This window comes from Anser anser, assembly GCF_964211835.1.
Source record: "Anser anser genome assembly, chromosome: 3".
In the NCBI taxonomy this organism is placed as follows: Eukaryota; Metazoa; Chordata; class Aves; order Anseriformes; family Anatidae; genus Anser; species Anser anser.
Window position 1 is genome coordinate 107,859,391 of NC_139722.1, and position 20,044 is coordinate 107,879,434.

Below are 20,044 nucleotides of genomic sequence, written 5' to 3' on the forward strand. Positions count from 1 at the left end.
GTCATCAGTCACAAGTTACTTCAATGACTTGTTTGCTAAATCTCCCTCCTACCTACAAAGGTGTTTTAATTCATTATTTTGCAAAATACCTTAGCATACAAGCATCAAAGCTATTTTAGGTGCTAGAGAAGTGTCATCCACTATAGAAGACAACTGCAAATTAATTTTGGAGTGGGGAAGAGGAGGAATACTGAGTTAGAAGGGCACATTTGTAGGTTTTGTAGAAGGGCCTATTGTAGGCTTTCTTTGAATTAAGTGCACTAACTCAAAGTAACTCAATGTTAGATTTTGACTTGGCACTTGGGCTTATTTATGGCAAATAGCAGTTCAGATTGCTTGCAGATCAGGGAAACCTATTGCCTGCCACTGGGAGACCATATATTCCACCCCACTCCAACCCATCAGGCATCAATAGGTGAGTACTTTATTGAAGCAGCATGTCTAAAAATACTGTCGTGAAGTGAAATCTCCCCCCTCAGAGGCTTTCATCTGCGGACAAACCCACCTCCCTGAGGTTCTGGGGAAACACAATAGCATGAAGATACAGATGAGTCCTGGTGAATAAGAACAGCAACAACACAGAGCACACTGTACTTCAGCAGTGGATATTATCACCTCTGGAAGAAATAAAAGAGCTGGATAGCCCACAGATCTTTATATTTCTGAGAACTTCAAATCACTGTCAGTCAGAACAAGGAGAACTGCCTAAATAAAAGACACCGTTCTCCAAGAAAAGCACAAAGACAAAACTCCAAAGTGGTAATAGAGCAAAGAAAGAAATGACACACTATACTCAGCCTCTGAGAAAAACATTTTTTCTACTTACTAATTTTTTATTTTTTTTTTTGTAAAGGGATTTATTCTCATTCCCTCTTATGTAAGCAATCTCCTATTTAGGGAATTAGCAAAAGTGAGAATGAACAGTACTGGAATTAAAGGAATTTGGCTTCTCATGACTTTTATTAGCTCCTGCACTTAATTATTTTTGAAATCATTCTTGGTAGAGAGAACTGGATTAAAATCAGATCGCAGAGCAATAACTTGGGAAGCTAACTAGTGACCATGCCAGCCACACAACATGAGCATGATGTGTAGTGTAAAACAAGCATAGTAGCTATGGTGGAAGAAATTAAACTTCAGCAGGGAATTTCACATTACCCAAGGTCCAAGAGGACACAATGCTCCACTGATACACACAAGCGTGCACCCAGGTAAAACGGCCACTGAGATGAAAAAATTACGGCTATGTTATATGAAGCAGCATCGATAATGTGTTTATTCTAAAATATTATTATTCTTGTTACATTTTTTTTCCTTATATTCCCCACCTCAATCATCAGTGAATGCCTACTAGCAAGCTTAGAAATTTCTTAGATGGGGCAGACAGATGACTTTTGTAAGTCTTCTAACAGGCTGAAACAAAAGCAAACGAGGGCACTCCAGGGATTCTTGGAGGACTGTATTTTCAACCAACTTCTACCCTTCAGCAGTCATGTTGCCTGATAGATTATCATCACATTTCTTTGTTCTACATAAAATGTTTTCATTTCAAATAATATGGAAATACACTCACCCCAGCTTTTCCTACTCCTGTGAAGTCAGGAGGATTTACATCCCTAAATATTTCTGGCACCTTAGATGACAAATCTACATGGAGGTGGGAGATTATTTTATCATGGAAACTGAACATCAAGTACTGATAAGCAACAGAAAACATGGAAACAGTATGTATATCATTTTGTAGCCCCAACTGTAGGGTTCAGATCAGCTCCCACAGCAATATGAGACATTAAAGAGAGAGCAATTTAAACAAAGACCGGGTAGAATCATTAGCATCATTACACAGTCTCTACAAAAAGAAGTTTCTTAAGCCAAAAAGGAAGACCTACATGGTTAGAAGAAAAAACTGTTTGTGCCATTCTGAATCTTCACCAGCAACAGTAAAATAAGTCTACCTCTGCACAGAGGGACAGAGGAAGGGAAACTCCTGATGGAGAAGAGTAATAAACTCCACCATCTTCCCCTTATCATTTGAGTGCTTGAAGAGGAGCCTTTCCAAAGAAAAAGACATACTGCAGGTACCAAACAATAGTCATGGTTTTGTGATGCTATCAAAGAGGTTTTAAACATTAACAGGGACTGTAATTTTCCTTGCAGTACCCACAAAAATTTGTATTTTCAGAAGAAATAATAATAAAAAAAAAAGTCATGTGACACTGACAACAGAAAGCCTGTGCCTAATGGGTTGGAGAAAAAGTCTAAAAGCTGTTCAACTCTCTGAACACTCTGAATGACCTCTGTAATGCAGTTGTGGCTAGCAAGACATATTGCTACAAAATGGGCAAGGGACAACTGTGTGAAGGAGAGTTAAAACTTGCGCATTTGGTCAGTTCTTCAAAATATTTTGAGGCAAGACATCAGCTTGCCTCATTCATCTGAACAGCCTAATACAGCCACCTTCAGTACCATCAATGTATTGACCTAGATTCTGGCAACCTGTTTGAAGCTACAGACCAAGTGCTTGGCAAACAGAGCTCTACATGAGGTTTGTTATTTTCTGTGATCTGACATTATGTGAAAAACGTAGCACTGTGTAACCATCTAGTTACTGCCAACACGTTACCAAGTGTTATGATCTTATGTGGGCTGTACTTCCTACAACGCTGAACAGCATCACATATCCGATCTCCACACACAACAGCAGCATTAACCAGGAACAAAGACTAGTGGTAATCCCCTTGATTAGCAATATTCAAACATTGTAAAGGGAACATTCACATAACCTACTTGTCACTCAGCACTACGACAAGCTTCGCACAGATGCACTCAAAGATATTTCCTCTTTATTGCCAGACACTGCTTTGAAAATGGCATTGGTTCCCCAAAATGAAAGAGCTGACAGGGAAGTATTTTGTTTCACACAAGCTTCATACATCCTTTGCTTTCCAGGTAGCTACCCCTCAATGTGGAGCACACAAAATTTAATACTAATTCAGCTTAGTAGAGCAGCAATGAATGTTGAGATATTTACCCAAGAAATTTTCTTTTCTAAAGACATGGCAGGGCTACTTCACAGCTGAAGTGCTACCAAAACAACAACAAAAAATAAATAATAAACTGAACAATGAAGCATGGACAGTTCTCCAATTTTCCTGCAAATGTTGCTGCTTTTCATTCAATGTGGATACCCCAAACACTCAAGTGTTAAGGTAGGCATTTCCCTTGTCAGGAAGGAAAGGGGCCAGAACCACAGCAAGAAGGTGGGATTGGCCACTGCCTACCCTCAGGTGTGCTGAACATACCAGCCTCCTTGGTACTCAGAGACAGCAGCAGTGGGCGGTGTGGAAACAAACAGCTTTGTTTTCTATTGGGAGGAGAAAGTTGCAATTGGGTTGGTAAAACAACCAAATAATAAGGTTTGTGAAAACTAGGGGCAGGCAGGAAATGTTGTTTATCGAGTTTTGGTAAGCTCTGAGAAGAGACGGTGAAACAGTGACATTTTCCACCCTGCAGTTCAGGGCCATATGTAATGCTAGCAACTGGGGAGTAAACAGAAGACTCCATTTCCCTTTGGCACATGCTTCCTCAGCAGCAGTGTCCTCAGTGGTCCCCCCTCCCTTAGCAGCATGTCAGGTAGAATGGAAGAAGTGAAATGACAGCCTCACCTTGGGACAACATTTGACTTACCAAACCTTTTCTACCATCCATAATCCATAAATCGAGAAGCAGACTGGCTGCTGAGTGCCAGGCTGTTTGTAGAGCTGATAGGAAGGATTTGGTGGTTCAGCTTCAGGCTCAAATAACTAAGCTGAAGTAAATTAACAAGTTCTGGGCTAAAATAATTTTGCAGTTATATTGTAGTAACAGAAACAATTTCTGTCCACCGGGAGCCCCACAACATCACTGTCACAAAGTTATTTCCCAGAATAGAAGCATGTTTTAAGGGGAAAATATTTCCATAATGAGGAGGACTAGGTGTTTTGCACCCCACCGTTCCCTAGAATAAATGGCTGTAATAGTTATAAAGATCCCAGCTCAATGGGAGTAGGGATATTGCATTCATCTCCCCATAGCAAGCACTTACTTTATATTAGAGACAGCAGTAAGAAAGGTCGTCACTGACCTCAATATTGCAGTTCAAAATACACATTAAAGTCTGGAAATCCCTGTTGAACTTACTGACAGCTGCACGTGCACAGATGCCTATAAAAAGCAGGTCCATGCCTCTGTTAAGGTCAACTCTGCCAGCAGTATACTCTGCCAGGGCTGAAGAAACTCCCAGCAGTCCTCCAATAAGTATACCACAGTGAAAAAGAAGAGAGGGTCAGAGTTTTAGCTGTCCTGTTGTGATCTTCCTCGAAAAAGGTCAGCCCCAAAACTGCAGATCAGAGCTATAGAGCAACTCTGCTTGGCTCCACCACTGAGAAGTGGGTGGATGCTCCGCCATCCTGAGCAATGTCCCTTCATGGGGTCTCTGGCTGAGGATACCACAACAACTGCTCTGCATTGAACCTTTGGCTGAAAAACGCAAGAGTTGTAATTTAGCATCTGCAGACTACTGCAGTGAGGTTGCATGAAGGGCAACTCATTTTTTTCTCTTAACTGTATTTCTAAGTGGGTCCTCACTGCTCTAACCTTTTGGGGGGATTATGGAGGTTTCCCTGGCATCGATGAATGCAAACTCTGCCACAGATTTTAATACCTGGGATTAGTTTTAGGATCAGGGTTAAATCTTCACCCTTCATAGCCTAAGAAAAAAGAAATCTTGGAAGACTTATACCAGATCACTGTTTTTTTTCATACTAAGCCTACTTGTGTCTCAGTAGAGTTTAAGAGTTATGAGGTATCTTAACATCTGTTGCAATATATTTGTATGTGAAAACTCCAAGATCAATTCTATTTCAATCTTTTCTAATTCCGACTTAAATAATAACATCCACTCTTGCTTAACAGCCAGTTAACTAATTCCTGAAATGCGTTTTACTTTGAGGTTCCAAGTACTGTTGTTCAGGTAAAAAGGGTGATAATTTTAGCCCAAAGCAAACAGAATAGACAGATATTTTTTTTTTCTCCTTATGCAAGAGTAGAACATCAGAACTCCTTTAACAGCTTTAGGCAGAGAAGAGACACCAAAGTCTTTAATTTCACTTGGTTTGAAAGTATGTCCCCCCACATGCCTGAAATCCTAGCACTCCCCATTGAACTCAACCCCGTAATATATTTCCTGTTGCAATGAGTGGAGGAGCTGAAAGACAACAGATAAATCCACATGCTGTGACATATTCACTTATCTTGAATCAATAGTAATGACATCAGCGGTACAGGGCACTCACCTATTTGCAATAAATAGCAGGGAAGAGCTGGGCACACAGCTTGCATCCACAGTGGTGCAATACATCACCCATTTACAGCTGGGGAATGGACAGAAGGAATTACGGGGTTATATGCACCACGGTGGTAAGTCTATATGATTTTCCTTTGTAACCCTTCTCTTTCTGCTGTTAACAATATCAGCATCACTAACCAACTCACAGGCATTTTACAGACACTATTCAAGGTGGAGAGCATGCCTATTTGACGCAGCTAGTTTGTTTTGCCACACCAACTTTTCTGTGGGGTAAATAGAAACACAGGGAAGGCAGTTAACTAGGAGAAGCAGGGCAGGCCACAATAGGAGTCCCCAGTGCTACTTGGGGAAAGTTGCATTCTAGCACTGGCTTTGCCACTGGCCTGTTGCTTTACCTTGTCCTCTGTGCCTATGAAATGGAGATAAAGGTGTTTACTGCTTTTTTAAATTAACTTGGGATACAAAGCACCGTATAAAATCAAAGCATTGCAGTTTTGCATCATAACTAATGATTGCACTATCTGCATCACTCTGGGGAAAATAAATAAATAAATGGGAATAGCAAAATAATGGCTCTCTACTGTAGTTAGAAAATCATGCGCCATTTTTGGGTCCAAAATCTCTGGCCTTACTCATCTCTGGCTACCCATCATCCTACAGCTGCCAAATTCTATTCAATATTTCATTAGTGACTTGGATGGTATACCAGAGTGTGTACTTACAAAATTAGCAGATGAGGAGAGAAGGGTTCAAGCAGGCTAAGGGTCAAGATCAGAATCCAAAATGAACCTGATAAATTGGAAAGAGATTTTTAAATCAACAGGATGCAGTTCAATAAATGCAAGCTTGAAATGCTACACGGGATAAAGAGAAAATGAAAATACAAATACAAAATGGGAAGTAACTGGTGATGCCACAATGAAAAAAAAAAAAAAAAGGAGAGAGACTTGTGTTTGTACCACAAAGAGGATACAGGTCAACCACACCGTAGTACACACAAAACAGCAAGCCTCAATGCTAAGTACATTAATGCAGTGTCAAGCACCACATAGGAGATATTTCTTCCTCACTCAGATGAGGCCTCAATATGTAGCCAGTTTTGCATGGGGTGTTTAAAATAGCAAGCAGACCAGTTAGACAGAAGCCAAATGAAAATATTGGAAAGACACACACACACAAAAAAAAAAAAAAAAAAAGCTATGAGAAAACACTGAGGGAGTTCATAGCAAATATAAAGGTTTTCTGTGAAAGGAGGGAATGATACAGCTTATTTGGAGTGGATTTAGAGATGATTTCAGCCATTAGAATGGTGAAACAGGGAAATTGGCTGGGTAGGGCTGGTATGGCAGCTCTTTAATTGGAAGGCTTTAAGGAAAAGGTCAGTTAGGGTATAGTAGCTAAGTAGGTACATTTGTCTGTGCACGTCTAAGACATGATTTGATGACCTTTGCAGGCCCGCTTCTGTCCTTTGTAAGTCCTAAACTGGAAAATCCCATGTTACATTTTTACTCTGTGCTGAAAATGCACTGCATAATTTGTCATGAAATGTTGTGCTTTCATTTTATTTTGGGATTATTTCAGCTTTTTAGAAATATCTTTCATTTAGAGCAGAAAAAGCAACAAATAATGGGGATCAGGCATATAAAAGCATATGCAGGTTGAATCTTTACACAACACTGACATACTTATCAAAGAAAATATTAACAGCAAAATAAGCAGGCAAGGAGAAGCTACATAAACCTAGAACATACAAACCAACCCCAACAGAATTTGCTAGTAGGACCTGGCAGGTTACCCCAGCACGCTCAAGGGGACTCTCGTCCATTTGGTGTTTGTTCATTCTTCCCAACACTCTTGCCCTCAGTGCAGAACGCATTCAACCCTTGAATGTCAAAAGCCAGTGTATGCCAGCCCCTTTCCTGATTGCTGCTTCTTTGTTTAAATTACAAGCTCTCAGCAGCAAGCACCTTGTTTCATATTATACCACAAAACACCCACCACTGTGCTGATGTTCTAACAAAGACAGACAAGACAATAGCATTTCAAAAGGCTGATTAAGAAAAGCCATTACTCATCTCCAGGGTCTCATACAATCCCTTTCAGGAAGATGAATAGTGCTACAAATATAGGCCTTTGTGAATAAGGCACTGAGACGATAAGAACTTAATTTCCATAAGAGGAAAGATATACATTTAAGTTATAACTGCTCTTATTCTTGTGTGAGCTTCTAGTCAGAATTTAACTGTAGCATCACTAAGCAAATAAAAAGGTAGGGTATTGCTTAAGCCATTCTATAACACACGCTATAAATTTCTAAAGACAGACTTTTGTCAGTAACCACCATGTGATAAGAGACTATACAGTTAATGAAGAAGACCACGAGTGAGTAAGTCTGTTGAATGATGTAGAACGGGCTGGCCTACCTAACCTTTCTTTATTACATGAATCCTCCAAGCTATAGTAGTGTCTTGAACTTCAGCCTGCCTCAAACAGCTAAAACAAAGGCTTGCATTGAAAGGAAACTAGACAAAACACACAGTTCTTGAGGTGTTAAAGATTCATGAATACATGATGATTACCCTTAAAGATTTGCTGATATTAATAAAAGTTAAACACGTGCATTCAGAGGAGAAAAGTCTTTGGGTGTATAATCTGCCTAAAAATAAAGTGTTCAAAACACAATGTTTGCTAGCGGGAGAAAGAGAAAGTTCTTTCATATTTATGCTATTGAAGCATTCTGTTTTCTGGTTTTAAGAATAATGCACATATGGGTTTTAAAGCATTTCACAGCGGTGTCAGACAAAGACACACTGTGCATAAAAGCTTAATTTTAAGTGATCCCAGTATTTTTTTTATCATGTTTTTGGTCTTAAAATTCCATTAAGGAGCAAAGATTGCATGTCAAGCATACTTTCTTCAGCTATTTTTCTTCCATGTTAGTTCTTACAGCTTAACGATCTAATGGTATATAGGAACCCTCGTAGGCACCAAATATACCTGCATTATGCACGTCCTGCAGAAGGTTCCTGCACTGTGACTACCATGACATATTTAATGACATGCTTGACCTAAGTTCTTTCAAAAATCAACTTAACACATCACTCCATCACATTTATTTAAAAAAAAAATCCTAACAATCCTACCATCTTTCCCATTTTTTTATGGAAAGCCAGGCAAAGGACTGTATTCCCAACTATAGCACCAGGGACTACCAAATATTCCAAACAGCAGGAAACATTGAACGTGAGGGACTCAATTCAGGCTGAATTTCTTCATTCTGATGAGAGAAAAGTAGGGATACACAACCCTTTAGTTGGATTCAAAAGGTTATCTTCAGCAAGAAAATCTATTTTCTTAAGACACAGCTTTCCAGTGGTAAATCACCTTACATGGAAGACAAGTGCCACCACAAGGCTGATGTGTATGACTTTGCCAGTGCCTTCAGAAACAGAAATCACAGCTGACAGTCAAGAGTGTTTCCATGTTAATATGTACAAAAATAAACTAGAATTCCTTAGGGAGAGTCCTTTCCTAAACAATTAAGTCTCAATTAGAGATTCCTCCTGCGTTTAAAAATACTTATCCAAAGACTTAGAAATGCCTGTTGGCTACTCCATTGCTAAGCCAGAAATGTCAAAATAAACCTCTTCAGACTTAACCCTTACTTGGAGAAAAAAAATACTCAAAAGCTAAACTACAATTCTAGCATGCCTTATATTGTCAAAGAGCAACAGAAGACTCACAAATATAGATTCCCCAGTGTCAGAAAATATGTGGAAAGCTGTTACAACAGATGGGTTATTATAAAATTCCTTTTAAAAAGAAGGAAAAAAAATTGATAGCCACTCTCAAGCACACCCCCCATCTTGGTGTTCAAATGTAATTTCTACTTTTTTCTTTCCCTGAAAGTAAATAAGGGCCTCAGAAAATCTTTAATGTGGGGTCCCTTTAAGCCTGCTAAGCTGTAATAGCAGAACATCCATGCTGCAGGAAATTAATTAATTCTGTAAACTGTCAGCGTGTGGAGCAGGTGGCTGGACTTGTCCTAAAAGAACAGCATAAAGCCTGTGTTTAGGTTTACTTCTGCAAAATATTACAAAATCTAGAGACAGAAAAACAACAGAACAGCACAGATCTGCTCCCATCCAGCACTAAGTTCTCCAGATATGTTAAGCAAACAGGAAGGTTTTTTTATTATTATTATTTTTAATAGCAAACGTGGAAACTATGTTAAAATACAGGAGAAGGAACTCCCACAAAGGAAAAACTGTTTTCCTTCACATCACACTGATGTCAGGGTTGTAGATTTGAATGACAAAAGGGACCCACAGCTGCTACTTTTTATTCTGATGAGGTTTGTGAAGTAAGCACAGCCAAGAGAGAAAGAGCCCAATCCCCAACTCCACTGCTAAGAAAGGCGTATTTGTTCTTTTCTCTGTGGAAATCCACTGAGATGTCTCTGGATCTTGGAAACTTTGGATATTGTCCCTGGTTAAATTGGGGGTTTTGAAAGGTTTTACTGTCAGGTGGAACAAAAAGAGCATTTAATGTCCAAATTTTCAACTCCTTCAAGCTACACTGTGTCTCTCAGCAGTCATTCTGTGTCCCTCTGTTTCCTTCTCCATTCACGGTAACGGAGTCGTGGGCCATTACACCACCAAAAGTCCTGGTGTGGAAAGGGTAGAAGGATTACATTTTTTTTTTTTTTAGGTTCCCCGTAGTCCTTGAAGACATCTCTCAAACTGCTTTCCTCTCTGACACCTGCCACGGCCTCTGTATTTACACAACTTCATGCTGAGGACACAGCCTGTCGTTACACATGCAGACTATTTATCTTGAGTTGCTTGGGGGTGTGAATCTCAATAGCACCACCAGTGTTTCAGCACAGAAGTCTACCACTGTGCAAAGAAAAATGAAGGCAAAAACAGTGCTGGAATTCAGGTCATCAGAAGAATATTACAGGCATGCCTATCAGGAGAAAATATGGAAACCCTCAAAAGAAATATTAAACTCCATAATTTACTTTCTATAATTTTTGTCTCTTGACAGGTGTGGACTTCCAGGCTTATTTGTCTGTACTCTGCATATATTAAAATTAATATGAATATTACTATTTCATATAACTTTGACTTTTCCTAGTAATACTCCCTATAACAAAAGTGGTCCTGAAGTACATTTCCATCAGGCAGCTCAAGGGAATTAGTTTGTTCAGAGCCATCCAGGTATTAGGAAGTGCAGCACAAAAATGTCTTAACTCTCTTTGTGGATCTAACTCAAAGATAATTTATTGATACAGGCACTAGGTAGATCATTTGCATCTTATATATTAATAATACATGAGGATCTTTCTGCTAAAGAATACTTCCGATTTTTTCTTCTTAGAAGAAATAATTTATATATTTATTGTATCCTATTTTTGTATTACAAAAGTTTCTTTGGATTTCAGGCATTCCAAACTTTCCTTAGTTTCAGGTTCATGAAGAGCAATCAAATTATAGTAAAAAAGAAACATTAAAATCTGTATTTAAACATGAAATTACTCTTTTCCATTCATCTTCAGTTAGAGAACTCAACTCAGTTAGAGAACTCAATGGAGAAAAGAAAATGTTAGGGCAACGGTAATTCCCCTAAAACACTGCTTTTCCCTAAATTTAGAACATTTCTTTTTTATAACTGCAGATAGATATGCCATACAGCAATTCAAGACAAATAGTGTGGAATATTTAATTAACTGAAGCTACAGGAGGATTTTCAGGTAGGCAGAATGTAATTATCCAAATTACAACTTATTCTCAAAATTATTATTAATTCCTGCAGACATAGGAAAGCGTTTTAAAGACAATAAATCACAGGAATATGAGCTTTACATCACATCTGAAAGATGGTACCTCCTGCATTTTGTTTTTTCCATTAAAAGGCCATTTAGGCCAATGGGTGTGTACGCATACAGGCATGTGTGTGCACGTGTGCGCACAAAGGGAGGGAAAGGCAGAGGTACTTCTATCTACTTCAGAATAAAGGACCGCCACTCATAAAACAGCTGATATCACTTGTGATTTTCCCCAGAATCACACTGAATTTCTAAATTAGTATGACTATTCTTAACTCTAACGAATTAGGTCTGAAACCAAAAAGCTATACTGAAACGTCCCTATCATGGATTTACAAGAAAATGTAGTCCTCATCCTTTCCAAGTTACACCTACAATATTTTTCTTTTACAATGACATCAATTTTTGTATGCTGTCATGCCCTAACGAACGAGAATAATGTTTATTCATTTTTGAAAATAACTGTTTTTCTGATAAATCCTAATAACCCCAAGATTTGTCTTTAACCCCTCACAATGCTCTCTCACATATATCATTGACAACAATGAAAAATTCTCTAATTAGAAAGGATTCTGTTATCCCAAGAATTCACTAGAGAGTTTAATTTAGGCTTTAACTTTAATCATAGCACAGCTTTCCACGCCTTCACTTCTAATGCAACCACATGCCCAAGTCCTCTGGGCATTAAACCGAGCAAACGCCATCATGCACATGCATTAAGAGACTGGCTTCTACCAAAAAAAAATTTATCTTCTAGTCCATGCCATGAAGATAATACACCATCAACATCTTACGAGAAGAGAAATAATGAGCCTACAAACGCCTTATTTTTACCAAGTATTATGTTACAAATTTTCTTTTTTGTGATAGTGTCTCTGGCTTGCACAAATGCAGAATTCAGAATAGACTTAATTTTGTTTGTCAGCAAGTTGGCTGTTAAATTTGTTATGTGATTATTGGAGTTTTAATTTTTCAATATATTTATTAGTACATTTGTATTCTAATTGACAATTTTCATTATAGTCTCATGAGCAGCAAAGTCTCCCAGCTTTCAAGTATTTCAAAATCACTTGAGCTGTAACATTTCTTTTTCAGGTAACTGAACTCTACTGAGCTATGCACTGCCTACTAAGGGCCCTGCAGGCATGTCGTGGTAAAGAGGTTTTGATGCTCAGCTGCTAAATAATTAGAAGGTAAAAGCCAAATGGAAATTAACTTCAGTTCAATCAGTCTTTATCATTCTGCAATTATATCTAAAATGTTGTCAGATGCTGATTAACCAGGGCTGTTCATAGCTGTTTTTATGAGGTAGTCAGAACTTGGAAAGGACTAAAAAAGTAAATACATTATTTTGCATAAAGAAATTTGTTGTTTTGTTTTGTTTAAAAAAAAAAAAAGAAACTAGCCAAACAAAAAAGAATAAAATCTGCTAACATGACAATTTTTGACATTTTTTTTTGAACTAATGAGCAGTATCACCAGTATATTATTTATATGATAAAATTTAAATAGTAAGTCTGTCAACAGCAATGAGTCAAAAACTGAAATGATTTAATTTCTTACAGAAGAAGCATATAGGGACACAATATGTGCTTGGGCTTGTTAATAGCCTGTTTTTTTCTGCATCTGTAATGAAGTAAGACAGATCATTCGTCTCTGATGAACCTGCAAAATTTCCTTAATCAGTAAAAGCCAAGTGGATGAAGCAATTAAGACAGCTATATAGAACTCCAACTCCTATTATCAATTATTATTATTATTCCTGAAAACTAAGAAATTTGAATATTATTACACAATATATATATACATATATAAATCCACAAGGAAATGACAGAGAAATGAAAGTTATATTAACAGTTATTTTAAATAAAATCTAGATAAAATCTAAAAAGTATAAATTGGTAGACTACTTATATCACTGCTGAAGTACTTGAGCAGCATATCAGACATGTTTAGCTCTAGATGTGATGTAGATCACTTTTACACATTTCTTATCCCACAAGAAAACCTTTCGTATTTCTTTCAGATCCTGTTTGAGAAAACTACAAAGGCTGCAACAAAGCTAAAAGACAAATTCTAAATATATTTCTGGTAACTAAACACTAGGAACAAAATTGATGAAATAGAGTTTTGAAGACAGAGTGAATAGTTATATATTTAATTTAGGTAACTTCAGAACTCCTTAATAGCAAACAGCAGAAAATTCATTTTTTTCCTCCACAGATTTAGGATATAAGCCATTTCCCATTGACAAAATCACATAGTGTTCAATCAAACCGAATCAATACTATAATTATTTCCAACTTTAATGGTAGTTGTATCTCTAAAACCATTGCATAAGAAGACTCAAGACAAAATGGTGGAATGTTTAGAGGTGTTGTTGTTTGGTTTTTTTGTAGGAATGAAAATGACCTTGACATTTTAAAAGAGTAGTGACTGCTCAGACTGGAGGAAAAGAAGACAAAGCGGGAAAATAAAAGCTAATTTGTTGCAAGCTGCGGTGAACAAGGTCAAAAAATTAGAAGAGCTTCATAAAAAGGATTTCCAACACAAAGTGAAGTCAACAAAAAAGATCTATAGTTTCAAGCTAAGGAGGTGGGTGGTGGGTTAAAATAATTCATCCTACCTCCCACCAGTGTATCAACCCATCATACTGCAAAATAACCATGAAATTGTTATCCATTCATCTTTGTTTGCTATCCCAAAGATGACATCCCCAAAATAAAGCTTATGTGACTTAAAAATTTCTACCTAAAAAGAATCCACACCTTGCATTCTGTAATGGGATGTGTCAGAGTTCCCGAGAAGTGGCACTTAGCCTCTTCTGGGCTCAGAGGGGGAAAGACCCTCAGCCTATAAAGAAAAACTCATAAGATACTCTGTAAATTGCCACATTTTTGGCTGTCCTCTTTCTACCCCACTGGTCTAAGAGATCCAACATTTTTCTCGCCAGGCAGATTACTTCTGATTACCTTAAATCACTTATTTCTTATCTTTGTATCTGAATATTACTTCTTCAAAATCCTGCTTGACTTCTCTTATCTGCCAAAGTCCCTTTCATTTTATTAGAATAGTTTGGACTCCTAGTCTCTTTCTAAAGGATAGATTTTAGCTTCAATAAACTATTGTATCTTATCTCTTGAACACATTACAGGGGCTCTCGCCTTCCTCGATTTTTTTTCCTTTTTACATTCTGGGGTGTGCATACTGTTCCTTCTGTGATGCTAATAGGATGCTCTTTAAGTGCCTCCATGCTGAGTCTAGGATATAATATCCTAACTTTTTTCTTTCAGGCAGTTTCTAACTTCTTTTAAACAAAAAAAGTTTCTTTCTTGTGGGTTAATATTACTTTTTTACCCCTTGGTGTGATACAACATTCAACTTTCTGGCCTCACTACATTTCTTCCTATCTCCTCACAAACACTGATGACTACAGAGACCTATCCAAAGGTACATACTTGGTGGTTTTGTCTCTGTCAATTTAGTTAACTGATTTAGTAATTCTGCAATAACTTATTCCACAAAGAATTATTTCACTTATTTTGCAGAGTAGGTGCAATTACCGCATGTAGACAAGGACTAGTATTCACATCTAGCAAAAATCAGGGGAGCTGCAGAAGCCTCACGTGCAGCTTCTAACCACAGCTCTTTTCAGAACTTTCTTCAGTGCCAGCTTGGCTGCATAAAAGTGGGTATCTAAAGTACTCTTGAAAATGTTAGCTATCGGTTACTTACTATGCTGCATGGCCTTGGAGCTTTATCTGTATCTATGGTACTGGGCTGAGAAAGAAAGAAAACATCTTTCCCTCCCACCCCAACATGGAGTTACAGATGGGGGACAGAAGCACAAGAGCTTGGCTGCTCCATGGGCAGCGTGGGACTCTGAAACTCTCATTTCCAAGGTGGCATTAGCCTCTTGAGTCAGTTGTGGGTCTGCCCCATGCCAGTTCCAGCTGGCTCCATCAGCCCCATTGAAGGCCACCTCAGGGAAAACACGCTTAGAAAGGGAAAAAGTGCTGGACAGATTAAGGAGGAGGGAAGGAAAAAAGTGAGAAACAACTGAGAGCACCAAGGTCAGAGAAGGAGGGGGAGAAGGTGCTCCAGGCACCAGAGCAGTGATTCCCCACAGCCCATGGAGGACCCAGGCTGGAGCAGTTGGAGGCTTCCTGAAGGAAACTGAGGACCACAGAAAGCCCACACAGGTGCAGATTTATCCAGAAGGATAAAGAGGCTGTGTGGAGACACCACACTGTATCAGGGAAAAAATGAAGAGGAAGGAGCAGATGAGAGGAGCTGTTATGTATTGACCCCATTCCCACGTTCCCCACCCATCCTGCACTGCTCAGGGATGGGGTGGGAACGTAAAGGAAGCTGAAGTTAAGGTGAACCTAAGGTGAAGTTAAGCCTGGCAAAGGGGGAAGGAAATGTGTTGCTTTAATGCACATAATGCTTCCAATGTTTGTCTTTTTGCTTCTCACTACTGAACCTGTTTTAATTGGCAATAAATTGATTTTCCCCAAGTGGAGTCTCTACTGCCTGTCACAGGAACTTGCAAGCAATCTCTTGTAAGCATGGGGTAAGGCAGGGTTCACTGTGCTAGGTTAAGGGAGATAGAGAGTGGGGCTGCTGAGGCTGCCAATTAGGATTGGTATATAATTCGTTAACTTTTTTAAAAAACTGTGAGAGAATCATTGAGTATACTACTAAATGTAGTTTTCCATATAACTGATTGTTGTAGTTACAAAGGGACAGTATGTTCTCACAAGGAAGAAGTCAGGAAGCCTGTGCAACAGGAGGGAACATGATTTGTACCATAACCTCAATGAAAACATCGTGCAACAGCTTGAAGACATCTGTCTTACAGCACTTTAATACACAACTCTATTCATTTTCATTGGGTTCAGAGCTGCCTAGTCATTTGATAGTTATCTGACTTTCATTTCAATTATATTACATTAGGGAAGGAGCTGCAGAAAGCTCTGAAAATACACAATAAGCAATAAAATAAATAAAAGAAAGCAAATTGCATTTCTTTAGTCAAGCAACTCATGGAAGATATTTAAGAAAGTTGCTTATGGTGTGTGCATTTTAAAAAGGTCAAATTAAATTAACCATTAATTTATAGCAGAGTTGCCTGCAAAGATTGTCTTAGAAATCTAGTATAAACCAGCTGATATGGAGCATGAATTTATTTAAGTTCCCTCAATCTCTCTCATACTGGACATAAATAAAGTGCAATGAAGTAGGAGTCTCATTTCTGGATGATTTGTGTATCTGGTAGAAGGACTTTTTGCAGTTAGGATTATTATTATTTATTAGGCATGATCAGAACTCAATAGACTGCACACAAACTATGCTTTCTGATTGTTTTCTTGGGTGAAGTAACAGAAAGCAAAACAAAATGGTTTTAGCTACATGTAGCAGAAGCGTGTTCATACAATTTTTAAATGTCTCAATTGAAATGCCTACAAGCTTCAGTGCTGCCCACATGAAATGAAAATGGTTCAATACACTTATACCTCTATGTGCCCAATACATTATTTATATTGGAGAAAGATGAGGCAAGACAGGGGGGACTACTCAGGAGACCAGATTAAACAGTCTCTTGATAAAAAAGAAAACAGCAAAAGACTCTAGTACATTCAGCATTTTTATTTACCTCTTCCACAATCTCAATTTTAGTTAGCATAGTAAAAAAGAAAAAATGCTTGAATTTATTACTCTGGGACAAAACAGGAATTCCTTCTCTGTACTTTTTCTACAAATATCAGTATTTTCTGTGGCATATTTCAGAGATATTCAGACAGCTTTGCAACCCCTCAGCTGTTTCCACAGGACAGAGGAGCACAGCAGATATCAGACCATGCTACCACTACAGTATATCCAAGAATTCCAGAAATATCCTAATATTTTACAAGGAGCTCCATTCCTCAAGACACATAACTTGTTACACCTGAATTAGTCTCTCCCTTCAGTAGCTAATGGCATTTCAAGACCAAGTTAACCAACTACAGAATTTGGGGAAGATTACAGAGATATTGGAAGTGCTGCAATTTCTTCCTAATTCATCAGAGAGGGACTGTGGAACCACCACTATCTTTTTAGTGCCGTTCCTTGTGACACAAGACACAATGCAGGAGAGCCTGTCCATTTACCATGCTCCATCTTGTGCATCTAGGCTAAAGCTAAAATTTCTTGTGTTTCTATTTAAAACAAAAGTTTCCCTGTGGTGAGCTTATTCTTACCTTCAGACCTAGCAGGAAAGCAGTAGCCTTTCTGGGCAAACTCAGCAGAGAAGCTGAAACTGGAATTAGGCTGGATAAAGAAGAATCCACCAGACTGCAAACTTTTGATGCAGGCTAAGGCAGCTTGTAACAGCTAGGCCAGCTCAGATGCACAGAAGCATTCTGCTCAGGTATGAAACAAGAAGGTCCAAGCTTTTAATGGTAACAAACGGGTTGTTCCAAGACAAGTAGAATAAATGGTGCCACCTTTCCTGTGGATTTACACATTAAATTCCACACTGACAGCAAAAATCCCATTTATCAGAGTTAGTTCCCCTTCATATCCACTGGACCCGTTAGTCCACCCATTCCCCAGTCACGACAGAAATAGCTCCAGTGTACCCCATGCTTCTTCCTAGTCCTTCTCCACCTTCCTTTCACATCCCATGCTTCCTCTCCCTGGCTACAAGCTGGCATTACATTGTGTTGGCTGTAGGTGTTTTAAAACTATGTACGTATGCCAACTAGCAAATGATCATGTTGAATGTTCAAGGGGCAGGCCAAAGAGAACACATCCTCTATTTGGCTATTTTTGCACTGAGGATACAACAGCCGCAGTCTCTTCCTTCAACAAAGTCACTAGTTTTCATGAAACTCGCAGAAACTTAATCATCTTTCAGATCCTGAACCTTCTGTCTGAAGTGGTTAAAGCTTGACCGCAGTTGCTGGCAGGTGAATGTAGAGAAGGGAGGAAGTCACTGACAACTTTATTTTTCCTTCAAAAAAGAAGCTAAAATAATATTACCTGGAACGTGCCTATGCTATTAAACTTACCCTTGACCAACTGATCACGTAGTTTTCTGAGGCAGGAATGGCATCCACCACAGGAGTGGGGTCCCTGGGTGCATCATACCCAATGAACTACATCATCCATTCTTGTGGTTTTTTCACAGGGTGTGTGTTATTCTTTAAAGTTTTCTGGACAACCTATACGAATGGAGAAGAAAAGAAAAATTCAACAGGCTTGCAGTTCGTAATGACTTATCATTCAGCAAATCTCAGTAAATTAGTATTAGCTTTTGAGATTGACTTGTATTTAATTCAGTATCAACAGCTCACCATGGATAAAACTGATCTACATTTATTTATTGATTTCTGAGAGTTTTCTTTTTAATTAAAAATGTATCCTGCCTGAATAAATGAACATTGGCAAAAGCAGCGTTTGATACTGGAAAAAATATATACAATTTAATAATTTCTGAAGTTTCTGATGCAATAATCTAAATAGCAATTGTACATCACTTGGAATGTGTAAAACACTGAGCTAGATGATATTGCATTATAGCTGTTAATAAAGAGGCTTTTCCAAAGCAAAGATATAATTCAGCAACGATTCCTGATATTTCCCATTAAAATGTCTCTGGAGATTAAGTGCACATTTTATATATATGTATACATACACCTCCTATAAATAAGCACATAATCAACATCATACTTTGCCAAACCCCTTCCATTCCCAATAGAACATAAAGTGAATGAAAAAGATAACACTGTTAGAATCAAATATGTAAGTTAATATTTCAAAACCAATATACTTGCTTCAAGGCTAAAAATATCAAGATGATTAAATTATTTGGAGGTTTAAAATTAAGAAGATTTCATGCCTCTGGTTTGTCTTTTCTTTACCATTTGGTATGGCAAAAGCAACTAGATTAAAGCTTTTGAAAATGTGCTAATTTGTTTATACTAATATTTTGCCAATAACCGAGTGGGAAAAAAAAGCTCTCTGAAAAGAAGTTCCAAATGAAGGAACAGAAAATTAGGTTTCCTAATGCATAAATATAAAAAAAAGAACCCAATTGTTCTCTTAATAGCCAGAAATTCTCTGAGGTTCAAGCTATCCTTGATCTGTTCCCTTGTGATACTTTCCAGAAGAAAGCCCATCCACAAAAAGTTCTAAATTAATATGAAGAGTTCACTTATGTTTGGCAACTGTGAATTATTCATTTGCAGCAGATCTCACCACAGAGGACTGCAAGGTAATTACTGTCCCAGAGGTATTCCTTATACTGTAGTTAAGATGATGTATAGTATAGTTGAGATGATGCATCTGTGTCAAATATTTTTAAAAGCACACACCTGAACTGCTCTCCAGGTGCATTTCTGCACTGATGGACCACAGATCAGATGACTTATGAAGTTTTGCTTTCCTGGACATCTCAATGAAACTAAAGCATTGATGTGAAGTAAGTCACCAGAACTAAAAACCATCCAGCCCAGCCTTCGGATGGGGCACAATTAATGGAGTGGAAATCCTGAATCTCTAAAGATGATGTTCACTTCTTTAATCTATTGACTAGCTATGAGGATTTGATCAAACTGAATGTGCTGTTTCAGCACTCTGCTGGTATGCAGTTTAACATTCCCTATTAAGATCTTTCTTCCTGTCTGTAAGTATTACAGCATCTCACTCTTTGAAAGTTCTCAGTAAGGTGTTTTTCCATGAAACATGTGCAAACAGCTTTGTCCTCAAGTCTTCAGAAAGATCACAGTAATGGCAGAAAGGATGAGTAGTGGTAAATGCATCCACTTGCTTCCTGACCCAGAAATCCAGTGAAGAAAAGCTGTTTCTCTAACATAATT

At 38.2% G+C, this 20,044-nt stretch overlaps 1 protein-coding gene and 1 long non-coding RNA gene across 2 annotated transcripts in view; one reads left to right on the forward strand and one right to left on the reverse strand.

Moving 5' to 3' along the window:
- LOC310896039 (uncharacterized protein) overlaps window positions 1–20,044 on the reverse strand; it is a 680,208-nt gene that overhangs the window by 537,458 nt on the left and 122,706 nt on the right. Inside the window, exons 10-12 of the mRNA XM_083827872.1 lie at window positions 18,236–18,388; window positions 6,070–6,136; window positions 5,334–5,411 (exon numbers count right to left, since the gene is read on the reverse strand). The gene's annotated coding sequence lies outside the window, so the exon portion shown is untranslated. The remainder of the gene's footprint in view (window positions 1–5,333; window positions 5,412–6,069; window positions 6,137–18,235; window positions 18,389–20,044) is intronic.
- On the forward strand, window positions 11,027–15,972 carry LOC310896046. The gene is made up of 3 exons (XR_014581133.1): window positions 11,027–12,014; window positions 12,273–12,370; window positions 13,577–15,972. It is a non-coding gene; the product is annotated as an uncharacterized lncRNA (long non-coding RNA).